This window comes from Oryctolagus cuniculus, chromosome 5 (assembly GCF_964237555.1).
Source record: "Oryctolagus cuniculus chromosome 5, mOryCun1.1, whole genome shotgun sequence".
In the NCBI taxonomy this organism is placed as follows: domain Eukaryota; kingdom Metazoa; phylum Chordata; class Mammalia; order Lagomorpha; family Leporidae; genus Oryctolagus; species Oryctolagus cuniculus.
This window is the reverse complement of record NC_091436.1, coordinates 155,323,175-155,341,590: the sequence shown is the minus strand read 5'-3', so window position 1 is coordinate 155,341,590 and position 18,416 is coordinate 155,323,175. Positions and strand designations below refer to the sequence as shown.

The 18,416-nt window shown below is 43.0% G+C and overlaps 1 protein-coding gene across 6 annotated transcripts in view; it reads left to right on the top strand.

Annotated features, from left to right (window-relative positions):
* The window catches only part of JARID2 (jumonji and AT-rich interaction domain containing 2), a 256,478-nt gene that overhangs the window by 150,649 nt on the left and 87,413 nt on the right, over nucleotides 1–18,416 (top strand). The window contains exon 4 of one of the 6 annotated variants that reach the window (XM_070074380.1): nucleotides 17,570–17,710. The exons of the other annotated variants lie outside the window; for them this stretch is intronic. The gene's annotated coding sequence lies outside the window, so the exon portion shown is untranslated. The remainder of the gene's footprint in view (nucleotides 1–17,569; nucleotides 17,711–18,416) is intronic. 6 annotated transcript variants of the gene reach the window in all.

Below are 18,416 nucleotides of genomic sequence, written 5' to 3'. Positions count from 1 at the left end.
GAGTTTGGCAGTGTGGTAAGAGTTTTTGGTTTCATTGTCAGTGATGTTACAAAATAATACTTCTGCCCTCTTTAATATTTATATTTCATTTCATTCTACTTATTTTCTATGGTCATATTTCTGAATTTACTGAATGTATTACAGAGGTTGATGAAAAGAGAGAAAGATGTTTTTGGGTTTGTCTTCTTTATTTACTCCTAGCACTGAATGGTGGATACTTTTTGCAGCTATGTAATGTCTGTATCCAATGAAGAACTGAGTATAGTGGACAATGAATGAAAAAACAGATGAGCCTGTGTAGATACTTGAAATTCTCCCGAAGTTATACAGTGGAAATTTGAGTTATATAGCTTGTGGGGAGCAACTCGGATTAGACTGTTACTCGAATTAAGACTTATTCTATGCATCTGCTCTCCCACAATATGGCGCTGGGAGAGGAGGAAACAGCTTCTACACAGCTGCCTCCAGTTCAACCAATAAACAGCAGGACCTGCTCCTGATTGGAGGAGAGCAGTGTACTCTGCGTGTGGGTAGCAGAGTTGGGATTGGTGGAAGAGGACTATAAAGGAGGAGAGAGACAACATGCACCGGGAACATCTATCTGAAGGAACACCTGAGCAGCCCCCGAGAGAGCCGGCCAGCGGTGTGCCGCTCCCCCGTGGAAGTGGGGAAAGTGGCTAGGGGGAACCGCCCTTCCACGGAGGTGGAAGGGATGGTAGCCAACCCGGGAAGAACCAGCAGCAAACCCGGGAAGGGCCGAGCAGACAAAAGAACAGCGCAGGGTCCTGTGTCGTTCCTCCACGAAGACGGGGAGCGATATAATGGTGCCGTGACTCGGATAGGAAACCTAGGCAGGGTTTCCTTCACGAAGAGGGGGAGCGACATAGCTTAACTCCTTCAGTTTTTTTCTTCCATCATGAATGTCTTGGTTTAAATTCGCCATATTATACTAAGAATATATTGATTTCATCCTTGATTTCTCTTAATTCTCAGCACTGTATCTTAGATGACATGAGATTTGTTATTAGTACAGTCAGCAAAGATTTGTGTGACAGATGGGTTGGTGTGCTGTGCTTGATAGCTGTACTCTTTTCAGAAATACTTGATTGGGTGGATGTTTCAGTGCTGAGCTATTACAGTGCACAAGAGACATTCCCACTACCCAAATTTATAGAACGAATCATCACAAGAAGAGTAATTTCAGGGATTGTTAAGCAGCAAATATATTAGGATGTGTAATAATGTAAGTGTTGTCCATGCTTCTAAACATGTGCAAATGTTAATATATCTGGCATGAATGCTTACATTGGTTTTGGCAATAGAATCTTACAAGTTTGTGTTTGGTAAGGCCAGTCCCCATATGACACCCCCCCCCCCCCCCCAATCTGCTGATATTCATCTTGAAGCTCTAATGGTAGATGCCTGTACACTGCAGTCTCTAGGATGGAGACTCTATTTTTTTTTTAACTTTTATTTAATGAATATAAATTTCCAAAGTACAGCTTATGGATTACAGTGGTTCCCCCCCTCCCCCTAACTTCCCTCCCACCCGCAACCCTCCCCTTTCCCGCTTCTCTCCCATTCCATTCACATCAAGATTCATTTTCAATTCTCTTTATACAGAAGATCAGTTTAGTATATATTAAGTAAAGATTTCAAGAGTTTGCACCCACATAGATACACAAAGTTCAGACCTTGCTGATCTGGTTTCTCAACTCACAAAATTAAGCCATTATATTTTTCTGGTGATACTTAAAACATGTTTTTAAAATCTTCTGTTTAAAAATAGTCATGTGTTTACAAAGTGTTATTTTTCTGTAAGAAATTCCCCCAGCCATGTTTTTCCCTGTATACTTGTACTGTTTCATTTAACTTCAGGGGTCTTTTTAACAGATATAATACTGTAGTAGAATTGCGTTTTGGAGGGATTTGTATGTTTCCTCAGGTTTCTAGTTCTTTTCGTTTTCTTTCTCTTATTTATTTATTTATTTATTTGAAAGGCATAGAATACAGAGAGAAGGTGAGAGATCTTCTAGATGCCAGTTATCTCCCCAGATGGCTTTAACAGCCAGGGCTGGGCTACACTAAAGCCAGGAGCCAGTACATTGTTCTGGGTCTCCTATGTGGGTACCAGGTGGAAGAATTTGGACCATCTTCTACTGCTTTCCTAGGCACATTAGCAGGGAACTGGATAATAAGTGGAGCAGCTGGGACTTGAAGCAACATCCATATACCTGCTGCGTCCCAGCAGTGGTCCCTCTATTTCTGTTCTATGGAGGATGTTTTTATAGAGGAAAGACAAAGTACCAAAAAAATGAAACAAGTGTCATTTTCTGTAACCAATAAAAGATGCTCCTCTGAAATCACTCCCTTTTAAAGGAAAAGCTGACGTTTTGTCTATTGTTCTCTGCCTGTTTGAAGGACAGAACAGCCAAAGCTAAGAAGACCACAAGAAGTATTTGTGAGGTACTCATTTGCCTAAAGGCTTGGGTTAGTTTTCTGTTTGTTTTGGTCATTGTGGTATTTATTATACATTAATATATTTTTCATTGTATACAATAGTAACATGATAGAGACTTTTTTACTCCAAGGTTAGAAGGAGAGGTCTTCATCAGTTGGATCACTCGCCAACTACCTGCAATAGCCAGGGTTGTGTCAGGCTAAAACCAGAAGCCTGGAAATTACATTTGGTATTTCCTGTGGGTGGCAGGACCCTAAGCAGTTGAGCCATCCTAGGATGCATAAGCAGGAAACTTGGCCAGAAGTAAAGTAGCTTGTACTGGAACTAGCATTTCAATAGTGGATAATGGCTTTCTAAGTGGTGGTTTGAACTCAGTGTGCCACAACACCTTCTCCTGAGACTTTTATTTTTTCTTTATTTTAAAAAATGATTTATTTTAAAGGTAGAATGGCAGAAAGACAAGAAATAAAGAGATCTTCCATCATCTGGTTTATTGCCAAATCTCCAGAATTGCATTAGGGTAGGTGGGTACTTGGGCTGACATCGACTGCCTTCCCAGGTGCATTAACAAGAAGTCTAGCAACCAGGACTTGAACCTATACTCCTTTACGGTATGCAGATGTCAAAAGCAGGAGCTAACCCTCTGCACTGTAACACCTGCACCCAAGACTTTTTGCCTTTAATCAGCCCCTTCTGAATGTGGTGGTGGCCATGCTTATCTTCTTACCCCTCATTCTGGTCATCTCCCAGTAGATTTGGTTAGTCCCATTTCGATTCACAGTGAGATACTCTTTGCAAGGATGATTTTGGAGATAAGGATTATTTGGCTCCTGAAGAGGATGTTGTAAAAGAAGTGAGTGATGGTACTGGGTGTATGTTAATGAGAAATGTAAAATGCATGATCCTAAAGAGGCCATTTGAACTGCATGCAGATTGTGTAGCTTCCTTTTTTTTTTTTTTTTTTTTTTTGACCTTAAGGATACAAGGATCTTTCTATTTATTTATTTGAAAGACAGAGTTACAGATAGGCAGAGGCAGAGAGAGGGGTCTTCATCTGCTAGAATTGTGCTGATCCAGGAAGTCAGGAAGCCAGGAGCTTCTGGATTGCAGGGGCCCAAGCTCTTGGGCCATCTTCTACTGCTTTCTCGGGACATAGCAGAGAGCTGGATTGGAAGTGGACTTGAACCGGCACCCATATAGCATGCTGGCACTGCAGGTGGTGGTTTTACCTGCCTTCCCCTGTGTAGCTTCTTATTAGGGGTCTGCCATTTACTTGTATATCCTTGGGTGGGTTGTGTGGCATGGTAGGCCTCAGTGTAAAATGTGTATGGCAGTAGTAACCACAGGATGGTTGCCTCCAAACTCAAGAAACTATTTTCATGAAGAGAATTCAAATACTCCGAATATTCTCTGTGTTACATATTATTATCCATAATCAGTGTACATGACATGAATTGCTTCATGTGAATTGCACATTAATTGGAGACTTCTCAGTTTTCAGGGAGTTTCTTATTTTTATTTTTTTAAGATTTATTCATTTCAGATGCAGAGTTACAGACAGAGAAGAGACAGAGACAGAAAAGTCTTCTGTCCGCTGGTTCATTCCCCAAATGGCCACAGCAGTTAAAGCTGGGCCTGTCTGAAGCCAGGAGCCAGGAACTGGCTGGTACCACAGGGGGATGCTTAACCTACTACGCCAAAGTGCCAACTCTGGAGTTTTAGATTTGTGCAAATTGTCTTGCTTTAATGGTGCCCCATTTGTGAGCTGATGGATAAGTGTGGGTATAAATACCTCTTTTTAAGTTACAAAGTCACAGGAAAGACTCTATGCTGTGTGACCTATTATTTACTTGCCTGCAAGAAAGCATGCATGGGGTGAGGTTGTAGTTTGGGAAGCTAAGGTGTTGGTGAGTGGATTCCGTCATGGCCGTTAGCCATTGCTTCACCTTGGGGGAAGGCACCTAGTGCTCAATACTGAGATCCATTATTAACAACAATCAGCAGATAGAGATATGGCATTTATAGTGTTTGGATATGCTAGCATACTTTTATTTTTTATGTTTTTTAAAGATTTATTTATCTGAAAGGCAGAGAGAGAGATCTTCCATCTGCTGGTTCATTCCCCACCTGGCCACAATGGCCAGAGCTGTGCCGATCTGGATCCAGAAACTTCTTTCTGTGTCTCCCCCATGAATGCAGGGGCCCAAGCACGTGGGCTTTCTTCTACTGCTTTCCCAGGCTATAACAGAGCACTGGATTTGAGGTGGAGCAGCTGGGAAATGAACGGGCACCCATATTAAATTGGGTGCCAGCACTGCAGGCATTACCTGCTTTGCCACAGCACTGGCCCTAGCATACTTTTATTCATTTTTTTAAAAGTATTATTTATTTGAAAGCCATCCTCTCGTTACTACCCAAATGGCCTCCATGACCATGACTGGACAAGGCCCTTGATGCCCAGGCACTTGGGCCAATTTCTGCTGCTTTCCCAGGCACATTAGCAGAGATCTGGATCAGAAGTAGAACAATTGAGACAGCGCTGTTGTGGAATGCCACTATTGCAGGCAGCAGCTTAACCTGACGTGCCACAATGCTAGCCTATTGCTACTAGTACAAATGTGTAGACTATGTCTGTGCCGGGAGATAGCTTTCCTTTTTTGTTGAAGAACTGCTGTGTTATAACTTAGGAGCGGCTATATTTTAATTAGACCCTTGAGATAGTGTGAAACTCAGTTCAAACATAGTAATCCCATTTCAGCTGTTTGAATTTTGACTATAAGGAATCATTCAAAGAGTATGGATATTGAAATTGAGTACATTTTGGTTCTGAGGTTGGAGTAGGTGTTGACAATTCTCCCAGTCTGTTAACAGGTATTTTGTTCAAAGCTCAGTTGTCCGTGTTACTGTGTTTTTATACTTCTTCTGATTTACTTTATTGGCATAAAATACTTTCCTGTATTAAGATTTGGAATGGAGACCATCCCAAATGTATAGGGATGTTTCTCTATAGCATGCCTTGTTATAAATTAGGGTTATTCAAAGTTAGCATCCTTAAGAATTCAAATTTTAGATATCTACATATTTTTAATAAAATGCATTAATAATATTGCTTAATGCTAAATGTATTGACTATCTTTTAAAAGTTACTATAGAGTGAGAAAATATACTTCCATCTGCTAGTTTGTCCCCCAAATGTCTGCAATGGTTGGAACTAGGTTAGGGTTGGAACCAGGAGCCAAGAACACATTCCTGCTCTCCTGCTTAGCTGGTGGGATCCCACTTACCTGAGCCATCACTGTTCTTCCCAGGATCTGCTTTAGTATTTACCTGAAATCAATGTCCAGAGTTGCAAATTGGACCCAGGTAGTCTGATGTGGGACATGTGTCTTAACTGCTAAGCCAGATAGCTGCTTATGTATTCAATATTACCTGCCAAAAGATAAGACAAGGAACAGACAATTTTGATACAATGCTTTTAACTCACCAAGCTGTTGCAGAATAACAGGAGTCTTCAAAAAATTAATGGAAAAATATGTGTTATGAAAAAACTGGATGGATTTGCAACTTTCAATTGCATTTTTCTACAAACATTTTAAAATGCTGTTGTATTTTGTTGTCACAAGTTGGAAAAATATTTGGCTGAGTAGATAAATACTATTGTAATTTAAAATGTTTGAGCTCTCCTAACTGAAATATGCTCTTGTACAAAGAAAGAAAAGGTTATAATTGAGAAATAGAATATTGCATGCTATCCATAAGAGAAAATAATTGAGGGAAATACAAAGTAAATGTGGATATATCTGACATTTTTTACTACTTGCCATTTTTGGTGCTGTTCTTTTCTCACTGTTTTTCTGTATGTCCCTCATGTATCATTTTTCTTTCTCTTTTTCTTGAAAGGCTTTAACATATCTAATAATAGGCATGCTGTTGGGTAGCTCTTTTAGTTAATGTGTGTTTGAAATGATCAAAGTATGATAATGGGAGAATCATGTGCAGTTCTAAGAAATTTACCTTCACTTCTAAAAGCTTTGTTTACTGGGTTTAGCATTCTGTTTAATTTTAATCCCTGCCCCAGTACTTCCATGATACTGTTTCATTGCCTCTGGATTCATCATTTTAGACAACAGGTGTGCTATATATAATTCTTTCACTTTGCATGAAGTGTCATTTTCCTCAGTTGAATGTTTGTCCTGGTAGATTTAAACAATTCAATATGATGTGCCTTGGTATAGTTTTTATTTGTTTTATTTGGGTTCATTGATCCTATATTATTTATCTTTTTGTCTATGCCTTGTTTCTTTATACCTTTTGGTGTCTTCCTTTAGCCTCCTTAGGGGACTTCATTTGCCTGTGTTTTAGTTCTCTGGAAGTTGTTCTATAATTCAGTGATGTTCTATTCACCTTTTATCCAGTTCTTTTTATTTTTTTGAAGATAGGGTGTTCTCCAAATCTGCATTTAAATCCCACTGAGTGTACCTTTCATCTCAGATGTTTATTTGTGTTCGAGTTTGGTCTTCATATAATCTTTTTCATGTCTGCTAATGTGCTAAATATTTGCTTTAGCTTCTTCATTATCTGGAATATTGTTACAATACATGTTTTAGTATCTTTGTGTAACAATTTTGTCAACTGCGTTATTTCTTGGAACATTTAGATTGATTAGTTTTCATATCTGGTAATTTTATGTTGAATGATATGCATTGTACATTTCCCTTGGTTGGATGCTGGATGTCTGTATTTCTGTACATGTTCTTGAACATTGTTCTTGGATCAGATTAAGTCGTTAGGGTTTGGCTTGATCTGTATTGCTTTGAAGCTTTGTTAGGTGGGACCAGAGCAGTGTTTACCTAGGAGGCAGCATTTTCCCCAATACTCTGGCATGGTCCGAATGAGTGTGTTACTTGACGTCCTGTATACAATGTTTACTATTTTGGGTGGTATGAAAGGCCACTATTCTGTCCAATGTTCTGTAGGATTTGGGATCCTTTCTGCTAGTATTTTTTTCTTTTTAACAAGCGAAGTACCTTCACAGTCTAGTTCCTGGAGGGTAGCCTGTGCTGCCTGCCTACATTCATAGTCCATTTTTTTCCTACCGCACAATCCCAAGGGCTTTTGTTCATACCTCAGGTAGATGTCTTCTAAGGTACCCGGGACACTAATTGTGAAATAGAGTATCGTCCCAGATATCTGCAGATAAGTGAACTTGGTCAAATAAACAAAATGTGGCTGGGTTTGTACATGACATCTTTTATGGGCTTGCCCCTCCCTTGATTAGATTACTCCTTATTGGTCTGCTTTAGGTTTATCTGACATAGTTTGCAATGTTCCAGTTTACTGGAAGCTGGTCTTTCTCATGATTGCAGCATCTTGTTGAGGCCACCTTTGTCTTCCTTATCCCGTATTTGACTATTTCTAATGATGCAAGGCTTCTCTTTCATCAAGGCCTAAAGATGCATCCCAATTCACTATCCAAAGAAGTAAGGCTAAGGTACAGGAAGCTTTTTAGGAATGGCCTGGGATAGTGATGTTTTCTGTTGAGTAAAGTCATGTAAACATGAAATCCAGAAGAATTACACGTGGAAAGAGTGTTGAATTTAATGGGAGAAGATCTTGTAACAAGGTGAGCTTGGAGGCAAGTGGTAAATATGGCTTGTTGGTAGGCCCTGATGTACCTGCTGTTCCCATCCTTGGGTAAAGTTCAGGTACCACTTCTCCTCAGAGAGCTTTGTTGCTCCACTCTCCTTTCCTAATGGTCATGCTTCCTTCCCTACTTACAGTGTTACTGGACATTGTAACAGGTTGAAGCCAGGAACCAGGAATTCCATCTGGTTCTCCCATGTTGGTTGCAGGGGCTCAAGTACCTGGGACATCTTCTGCGGCTTTTCTAGGTGTATTAGCAGGGAGCTGTTTTTAAAATGGAACATCTGGGACTTCAACTGGTGTTTTTATGTGATGCCAGTGTCACAGGTAGCAGCTTATCCTGCTGTACCACAGTGCAGGCCCCTTCACAAATACTATTAGTCTGCTAATTATTTTTTTAGATTATTTTTATTTATTTGAAAGAGTTTGGTAGAGATAGAGAGAGGGAGGTCTTCCATCCACTGGTTCACTCCTCAGATGGCTGCAATGGCCAGAGCTGCACCAATCTGAAGCCAGGAACCAGGAGCTTCTTTGGGTCTCCAGTGTGAGTGCAGGGGCCCAAGGACTTGGGCCATCTTCCACTGCTATCCCAGGGCATAGCAGAGAGCTGGCTAGGAAGAGGAGCAGCCGGGACTAGAATCAATGCCCATGTGGGATGCTGGTGCTTCAGGCCAGGGCTTTAACCCACTGTGCCACAGTGCCGGCCCCTGTCTGCTAATTCTTAAAGCAGTTTCTATGAAGACAGGTCATTGTAATCCATGACTGTTTCACAAGAGAAAAAACAGACACACAGTATTATCCTTCACCTTTATCATTCTCCCTGCATTTCAGGGAGAATGGGGAAGCAGTTTCACTAACAGCAGCTTTTGCTTGAGTTTTATCTTTCCGAGTTCATGTGTTGGTAACTCCCCAACATGGAGGTGTTAGACCTTTACAATATATTAGATCATGAGGAGTGGGTTCTGTTTAAAACAGACAAGTTTGACACCCTTTTGTCTGTCCCTCTCACCCCACCATGTTGTGATTCAGCAAAAAAGGCCCTTGTTGGATTCTCATCCTTCAGTTTGGATTCCTCAGCCTCCCCTCCCCTCCCCTCCCCTCCCCCCTCCCCTCCCCTCCCCTCCCCCCTCCCCTCCCCCCTCCCTTCCCCCCTCCCCTCCCCTCCCCTCCTCTCCTTTCCCCTCCTCTCCTTTCCCCTCCTCTCCTTTCCCCTCCTCTCCTTTCCCCTCCCCTCCCCTCCCCTCCCCTCCCCTCCCCTCCCCTCCCCTCCCCTCCCCTCCCCTCCCCTCCCCTCCCCTCCTCTCCTCTCCTCTCCTCTCCTCTCCTCTCCTCTCCTACAGGCAGAGTAGACTGTGTGAGAGAGAGAGGTCTTCCTTTGTCATTGGTTCACCCTCCAATGGCCACTGCGGCCGACGCACCACGCTGATCTGATGGCAGGAGCCAGGTACTTCTCCTGGTTTCCCATGGGGTGCGGGGCCCAAGCACTTGGGCCATCCTCCACTGCACTCCCTGGCCACAGCAGAGAGCTGGCCTGGAAGAGGGGCAACCTGGAAGAATCCGGTGCCCCAACCGGGACTAGAACCCGGTGTGCCGGCGCCGCTAGGTGGAGGATTAGCCTAGTGAACCATGGCGCCTGCCTCTAATTTTTCTTCATTTCATTTGAAAGGCAGAAAAAAAAAAAGAGAGGCACCTATCTACTGGTTCATTCTCCAAAATGCTCACAACACCTGGGGCTGGAACTGGGAACAGAACCTGGGTTTCCTGCATGGTGTTATAGGGACCTAAGTACTTGAGCCATTACCTGCTGCTCCCAGGGTGCATCTTAGCAGGAAATTGGATCGGAAGCAGAGGCGGGGCTGTGGGCCTCACAAGTTGCTTAGCCAGTACACCAAATGCCTGTCTCAATTTTCAGTTTTGTACCAATTATTGAGTCTAAAGTATGCTGCATGGTAGCACAGAATGGACCAAGATAGTGTGTGAGGGAGATAGGCCACGAAAATACAGATATATCTGTAGAGGTAGCATCTTTAGTAAGGTGACATGTGCCCTTAGTTTTTCCCTCTTTGGGGAAGGTCATCAGGGTTGAACATGGAAGAGATGGTGTTTGTTGTTCTTATGCTGTTCTTGTTACTTGTAATCTGTGATGTCCTGGCAGGGTTTCCAGCTACAGTGTCCCAGCCATAGTAATGTAGAGAGAGAAACTGGCCTCTAGGGCTTGGTGACTTGTTAACTGGGTTGACTGAGTTCTTTTGATGACTCAGGGACCTGCATAGCAGGAAGGGCCAGGACCTAATATGTTTGTGTATCTTGGTAATCATTGGGTGATGGGGACTAGGGCTGGACAATGAATTAGTTCTTAGCGCTTCCAGCTTAGCTTACTTTTAGAAGGCATTGTGTGCTTCATAGGCATTATTTTTATCTGACTGACACCTCAAGAGCACTAGGAAAGAGTAGCAGTAGTTTCTGAATTTTACGAGTGGTGTGAGTTTGAGGCAAGAGAGTTAGTTGTTATTTTTAAAACATACAATGGTGGTTTTTGGGGTGAAAAACAAATCAGTCCCATGTTCTGTCTTATGGGAAGCCTCCGAATTTATACAGCAGTCTGCCTAGTTGTTGGTTTATGGAATTAACCTGGATTGAGAGCTGTTGCATGTTCTCCTTCACCACCACCCTTCCATGGAACAGAAACTGACACTGACAGGGCTGGGGGTGGTAGCAGTTGGAGGGATAGCATGATGCTAAGTGGGCCAAGTTGAAATCCAGCAACCCAGATGGAGATGGGTCATTTCCTGGAAATTCTAAACATCTCTACACTTGGTAGGAGGCAGCTGTTGTGCTTTGGTCCCCAAATCAGTGTAAGCCAGGAGGCACTGAGTCAGTATTTGTTGAATGAATGTGAAGCAAAAACATTAGCTTCCATCAGCTACAGTAACACCCGGACAACCTACAAGAGGATTCCAGTCTTCACCTTAGTAAATGAAAGATAGACCCCAACCTCACTTTCATTTCTTCTCTCTCCTTGTCTGTTTAACTCAGAGCAAAGGATGACTTAAAACATGAATGTTCTTGGCTAATTAAAAAGTGAAGACAGGGGGATTGTACTCTTTTAATCAATGTTATCAATGTTGTTTCATGGCTTTGATGAACATCCTTTAATCTGTTGAAGAGTTCTCAAGGCATTGTGAAATTGCCCCTGTCTCTGGTAATCTGGAGTGCAGCACCAAAATAATGCAAAAATGCACCCCCCACAAGAGGCTTCAACACATCCATTGTTTGTCAAACAATGGAATTAAAAGATACTTTTTGTGGGGCAGGCACTGTGGTGTGGTGGGTAAAGCCACCTGCATCCCATATGGGTGACAGTTTGAGTCCCAGCTGCTCCACTTCTGATCCAGCTCTCTGCTATGGCCTGGGAAAGCAGTAGAAGATAGCCCAAGTCCGTGGGACCCTCCTAAGACTTCACTGCATGTGTTTGATGGTGTCACAGATGGGATAGGAAACACACGGCCTACCTGGAATGTGTGTCTTACGTGAATTCATACATTGGCAGAAATACTTCCCATTTCATGGTCATTTACTGAAAACACGTTTTTGGACACTAGTGTGTGTACACATCTGCCCCCATCATTTGCTCAACACTGGCAAATGCAGGGTTCTGCCATATTTACGTGTCTAAGGAAAATGGCTAGAACTTCATTTGAAGCAGTTTTATCACTGCTGTGGCCATTTCCTGTTTATGTTACCTCAAAGATCCAATTGCTGTTGTATCACTTCCTCCTCCCATGCAAATTATAGTCTAGCATGCCTTGTGGTTGCCACAGAATCTACCAGGTACCATTTCCTCCTTCCATCATTGTGCTTGCTCATCATTTCTATACGAATATCTCAGTCGTATGCATTTGCCCTCTCTGTCCTTTTATACCCCCAAAGGACAAATAGAAGCATTCCTCTCATCTTTCGCAGTAGTGTTTAACCCTCCTGGAAACATTTTTATCAGTTCCCGAATCTTCTTTGATGAAACTCAAAGTGAACACATGAACATTCACATTCATTGAGAAGCACTAGATACTGGATGTGTGAGGGCTTGGAGTCACACGGATTGTGAAGGAGGTGACAAGCTGCTTGGTGTCACTTGCTGTTATCATCTCGTGATTTCCCGGGAGTTTTTAAGAGCTGCTGCCTTATGCAGAATACTCTGTGTTCAGTCCTTTGCTCCTTTACTCAGTGCCTTGTTTACTCATTCTTACTGCTCTCACTCCCCTCTTTGCCTATTCCCTTCCTCTTTTTCCTTGTTTCATTTTATGATAGGTTGGGGGCCTGGTTGGAAAGGGAAGGCAGCAGGTGCAGTGACTAGTTTTGGGAGGAGGTGTAGAGTGGCTGATTTTTGCTATGGGGAATTTCAAGGCACAGATTATAATAAAGTTTTTGTTTTCTTCCTCAGAAGAAGCCGAATGTCATACAAAAATACTTTCTCCTTTGCTTCATGTTCAGTAGCTTTGATTTGCAAAGTTAAAATCATCTATAGTAAGAATACAAATAATAGATCTATCCCCACTGGTCTCAGTCTCATTCCACAACATTGGTTTGAATCGGAATCATCTGTCCATGACTATGTGTGTGGGTGGTTATTGCTATGTTGGCTGTGCCTGCTTGATGACAAGGATGGTAGTGTGGACCTCACCTCTTGGAGACATGAGACAATTCTCGTTTATCTTTTCACCTCTGTGGCTGGTACGGTATCTGGTTTAAGGTAAGCATTTGTATCTTTCTGAGAGCATTAAAAAAAAAAAAAGAGGTAAATAAAATATAAGGAAAGGAACTCTTTGTAAAGTAGTTGCTGTATTTCATAAGCAAACACTCCTATACAGAGTTATCCAGATCTGTCACACTGTACATCATGTTATAATGTGTGGGGACCAGCGCTGTGGCATATCCAGTAAGGCCGCTGCCTGCAGTGTTGGCATCCCACATGGGTGCCTGTTTGAGTACTGGCTGCTCCACTTCTGATCCAGCTCTCTGCTATGACCTGGGAAAACAGTGGAAGATGGCCCAAGTCCTTGGGCCCCTGTACCTATGTGGGATCCTCCCTGGCTCCTGGCTTCGGATCGACACAGCTACGGCTGTTGCAGACAGTTGGGGAGTGAACAGCAGATGGAAGACCCCTCTCTCTCATCTTTCCTTCTCTCTCTGTGTAATTCTGACTTTTAAATAAATAAATAAATATTTAAAAAGAGTGTATATGCATATTTTAAAATGTTACACAGGGTTTGGAAAGAACCAGGCAAAAATTTTGTACTTCTACCCCTCACCACCTGTCCCATCCTCCTTAGATTTGGCTATGTGAATGAATGGTTTCCATGTCCAAAATACACAGAAAGAAAAATGTACTCTTCAGGCTGGTGCTGTGGTATAGTGGGTTAAGCTGCTGCTTATAGTGCCGGCACCTAACATGGGAATCCTTTAAAGTGCTGGCTGCTTCATTTCTGATCCAGTTCCCTGCTAATGTGCCTGAGAAAGCAGCAGAAGATGGCCCAAGTGCTTGGGCCCCTACCCTCTCATGGGAGACCCAGAAGAAGCTCCTGGCTCCTGGCCTTGGTCTGGACCAGCTCCTGCTCTTGCAGCTATTTGAGGAGTGAACCAGTAGATGGAAGATTGATCGATCTGTGTGTGTGTGTGTGTGTGTGTGTGTCCCTCTCTCTGTGTAACTCTGGTTTTCAAATAAAGAAAAATGTACCCTTAAACTTTGGTTTACTCTTTGGGATAGCTGATTAGCACGTAAAGAAGGTGCCTTCTTATTGTAGACGCTAGAGTCCTCAGTCTACACATGGTGTAGTGTCACTGAAGTGCTAGCAGCCCTCTTTAATTAGCAGTGCCAGGAGAAGGGAAAGTGCTACCTTCTTGCTTGAAGGTCCTGTTCATTCTTCTGTGGTGCCAACGTAAGTATTCCAGACTTTTTAAAATTTTGACACATTTAACCTGAGCATGTAAGTGCATCATAATAAGGACTTTTGTAGTAATGGTGATAAACATAGCCAGCACTTTTGCTATTATCTGCTACTCTCCCCAGAAATAGGTGATCTAGCTTTTGCCTGTTTGTATTGTTGGAGTTTAATGTCTGTGAAGTTTAAATATATGACTGACCATGTTATGGAAAACTTCATTTATGTGGAATTAACCCAGATCGTCATAACCACAATGTTAATTCCTGTTGTCTATCACATGTGAAATAAATAAAGAAAAAGAAAACCAATGCATGTCTTAAAAATGAGTACTTTTGGCCGGCGCCGCGGCTCACTAGGCTAATCCTCCGCCTTCCGGCGCCGGCACACCGGGTTCTAGTCCTGGTCTGGGCGCCAGATTCTGTCCCGGTTGCCCCTCTTCCAGGCCAGCTCTCTGCTGTGACCAGGGAGTATAGTGGAGGATGGCCCAAGTGCTTGGGCCCCGCACCCCATGGGAGACCAGCAGAAGCACCTGGCTCCTGCCATCGGATCAGTGCGGTGCGCCGGCCGCGGCCTCCATTGGATGGTGAACCAACGGCAAAAGGAAGACCTTCCTCTCTGTCTCTTTCTCACTGTCCACTCTGCCTGTCAAAAAAAAAAAAGTATTTTATGTTTGTGAGGGACTCAACTCTTTGATGTGAAGCTCTCCAGAATAATGGGCCAGGTTCCTTGCTGAGTCCAGTCAGTTGTTCTCTGACAATATGAATGGAAATGGAAAACACTGGGCAAGCATTGGCTCTGATGTTTTATGATATGTTGTGAAGGGTTACTGATAATCTCGTTGTTTAATCATTTTGTCCATGCTTGCTTATTAGTATGGTGGCATTTTTGTTTGTGCTTACTTACCAGGGTGGTGGGCTTTCTTTGTAGGCCAAAGACCACTTTAGTCTCTGCAAATTAGGGTGAAATGTGTGAATTGTGAAGGCTATTACAAGTTACCAAGCACATGATAACAGGCTAATCTTTGGGTACTCTGTGATTAGCCTGTAGCGTATTCATTAGGTTACACATTTTTTATTATTCTGTCAACATGGAAGTGTGTAGGATGGGTTTCTAGCAGTTTCTAAATATATGTTGTTTCCAGAGCCATTCTTTTTCTGGGACCTAGCTACAAATTTGTTCAACCTGTTATTCAGACTCTAAGAAATATATTTGTATTTATTGTGACAAACAGAAGACTGTTGTTCTGTGGTAGGGCTGTAAGATGCTGGGGTTCTGGCTAGTGCCGTTGACTGCATGTGTGGACTGGCACTTAGCTCTTCTGAAGGTGGCAGTTAGTCCCCCTTGTAGGGAGCTGATCTGTCTGCTATAATTTCTCTCCCAATTCTCATTTCCTTTGCTTCCTATGTAGATCCCTTATTTGATTTGTGAGATCATTGTGTTGCATACATGAGTGCTCGTGATTGGAACGTGATGTTTTTCAGTGTCTTCCTTTTTGTTGGTTTTCAGGGGTAGATTAAGAGTAAGGAGTGGAATGTCCATGAGGCTCAGCTTCATCCTTCTGTTGAGGATCAGGAAGTACGATTCCAGGAAACAGCTTGAAGATGCATAGAAAGCTGGAGCTTTGGGGTTGCTCTTGTTCTCACCACTCCCTCTGGTGAAATATGGTTTTCAGAGTTCTTGCTTCAATTAGGTGATCCAGGACAATTAAACCCCACTCGAGGACCAAACATGGGCCTGTGATCCTCACAGCCCTAAAGGAACATCACTCTCATTTCTGCACTTGCCCCCCCTCCCCCAAGTTATTTTATTGGGAATAGTTATATATAGAGAGAGAGAGAATGATCTTCTATTCACTGGTTCATTCCCCAGATGGCTCAACAGCCAGGGCTCGACCTTATAGGTGCAGGCCCCAAGCACTTCGGCCATCTTCTGCTGCTTTCACAGGTATATTAGCAGGAAGATGGATTAGGAGCGGAGCAGCTAGCACTTGAACTGGTGCCCATATGGGATGATCAGGTCGCAGGTGGCAGCTTTACACAATAATCTGTAACTCCAGCCCTCAGTACTGTTTTTAATTAAGTAATTTGAATGGTGATCTCATGAATTTTGCTGTGAGGTTATTAGTACTATCACATGTTTTAGGGCCATTAAATCAGGACTGTGGTACCATCCTATTAAACCAGTAATCCCTATAGGTTTGGCAGTGGAAAGGACTCCCTGTCCTTTATTCAGTAAAACCAACAAGGATTTCCTTGTTCTCAAGCAAATTAGGCTAAGCAAGCTGGCTAATAATGAAAGTGCATGAGTGCTGGTTTTGGAATAAGATAGATGTGTGGTTTGCATCTGTGTTGATAAATGTTGACAGTAATACCTTACAGAGTTGACTCTAACCCAGTAGTTCTTAGGCATGGGTGTGCATCAGACTCAACCTGCAGGACCTATTAGAACGTGGCTTGACTGACATCTATTCTCTGAGTGAGTGATTCAGGCAGTTAAGAGGATCATACTTTGATCACCAATTCTCTAAGGATTAAATGCTGTAAACATAATACTTCCCTTGCTTAAATAACAAACACCTCTTATGCATAGTTGCTGTCCAAGTGGACAGTGATTGTGTGGTTAAGTATTCTTGGGGTTCTTTAGCCTTTGGAGATCTTTTTCTTTGGATGTCCCCAAATGCTTCCTTCCTCAGCTTGTTCCCCTGCCTTGTACAGAGACAGAAGAATAATAATGTCTTTCCTTCCCTTGCGGTTTATTTGAAATTATTTTTAGACCCATCGTTGGCTGCACGCCTCCTCTCCAACCCCCACCCTTTCTCTGTGGGTGTATTTTCGTGCACTCATCTTTAGATGGTTGTGCCGTAGGTAAGGGCATGCCTACTGAGTGAAAGTCTTTTCCTGGTATTAATTCATTGAGGAGACAGTGTGATTTAATCTGAAGTTGCTTTTCTATGTGGTGATTATATGTATGTAAGAGATTCCCAAGTTTCCTTATAGGTTCCATAGTGTATGGTGCTTCCCTGAGTGGACTGGGAGAGTCACCCAGTGCTGACTGCTCCCTCACGTTGCTACCATAGAGGACTGGGGGTGGTGTCTCCCACTGTTTACTGAAGTTGATACTCTGTCTTTGGAAGTTATTTCTTACTTTTCTCAAGTTAGTGTTCATGGATGATGTTCTGATGGACAGTCAGACAAGAGTTCTGTGTCCATCCCATTGCCATTTCTGTGATTTTTCCAAGGCTTGAGAACATTTATTTCCTTTAGCTCTTTGCAACACGTGTGAGTGTGGGTATGTGGTTGGGCAGTGTGAGGTTGAGAATGTGTATGTATGTATGTATGTGTGTGCCAGTGTGCTGCTTATTCTTTACCTAGTTTCATGCATTTCAACTTGCACATGACTTGTTAAATTCATACTTAGTGGAGGAATCTGCTTGCAGATCACAGACACCTCCATACATCTTGTCTCCATCTTCCACTAACAATTTTCTGTTCCTAACTGTTTCTGTTTTTCTTTTCCCCCAAAGATTTATTTATTTATTTGACAGTCACAGAGTAACAGAGAAAGAGCGAAAAAGAGAGAATCCTCCATCTGCTGGTTCACTCCCACAATGGACGCAAGGCTGGAGCTGAGCCCAGCGGAATCCAGGAGCCTGGAACTCCTCCAGGTGTGTCCCACGTGGGTGACAGGGGCGCAAGTACTTGGGCCATCTCCCACTGCTTTCCCAGATGCTTGAGCCATCTTCCACTGCCTTCCTAGGCATATTAGCAGGGAGCCAGATTGAAGTGAGCAGCTGGGGTTTGAACAAGTGCTCCTGCAAGGTGCTGGCGTTGCAGGCAGCAGCTTAGCCATCAGTGCCATAGTGCTAACCTTGTTTGTGTTTTTTTTAGAACGTGAGTTTTGTTGTAGTCCTAAGAGGGAGAGATGACATTTAATGATGCTCTACCTGTCCCTTGGAGCTCAGAACACCGTGCTTTTATTCATGTTTGCTGTGATGTGCAATTCCATACACAGATCAGCATTTTTGTGTTCTGTTTTTAAAATATTTTATTTGTTTATTTAAAAGGTAGAGGTTACAGACAGTGAGAGAGAGAGAGAGAGAGAGAAAGAGAGAGAGAAAGGTCTTATATCTATTGGTTCATTCTCCAAATGGCTGCAAAGGGTGGAGCTGAGCCGATCCGAATCCAGAAGCCAGGAGCCTCTCCTGGGTCTCCCACACGGGTGCAGGGGCCCAAGAGCTGGGCCATCTTCTGCTTTCCCAGGCCATAGCAGAGAGCTGGATCGGAAGTGGAGCAGCCAGGTCTAGAAACCATATGGGGTGCCAGCACTGCAGGCAGAGGATTAACCTACTGCACCACAGCAGTAGATCAGCG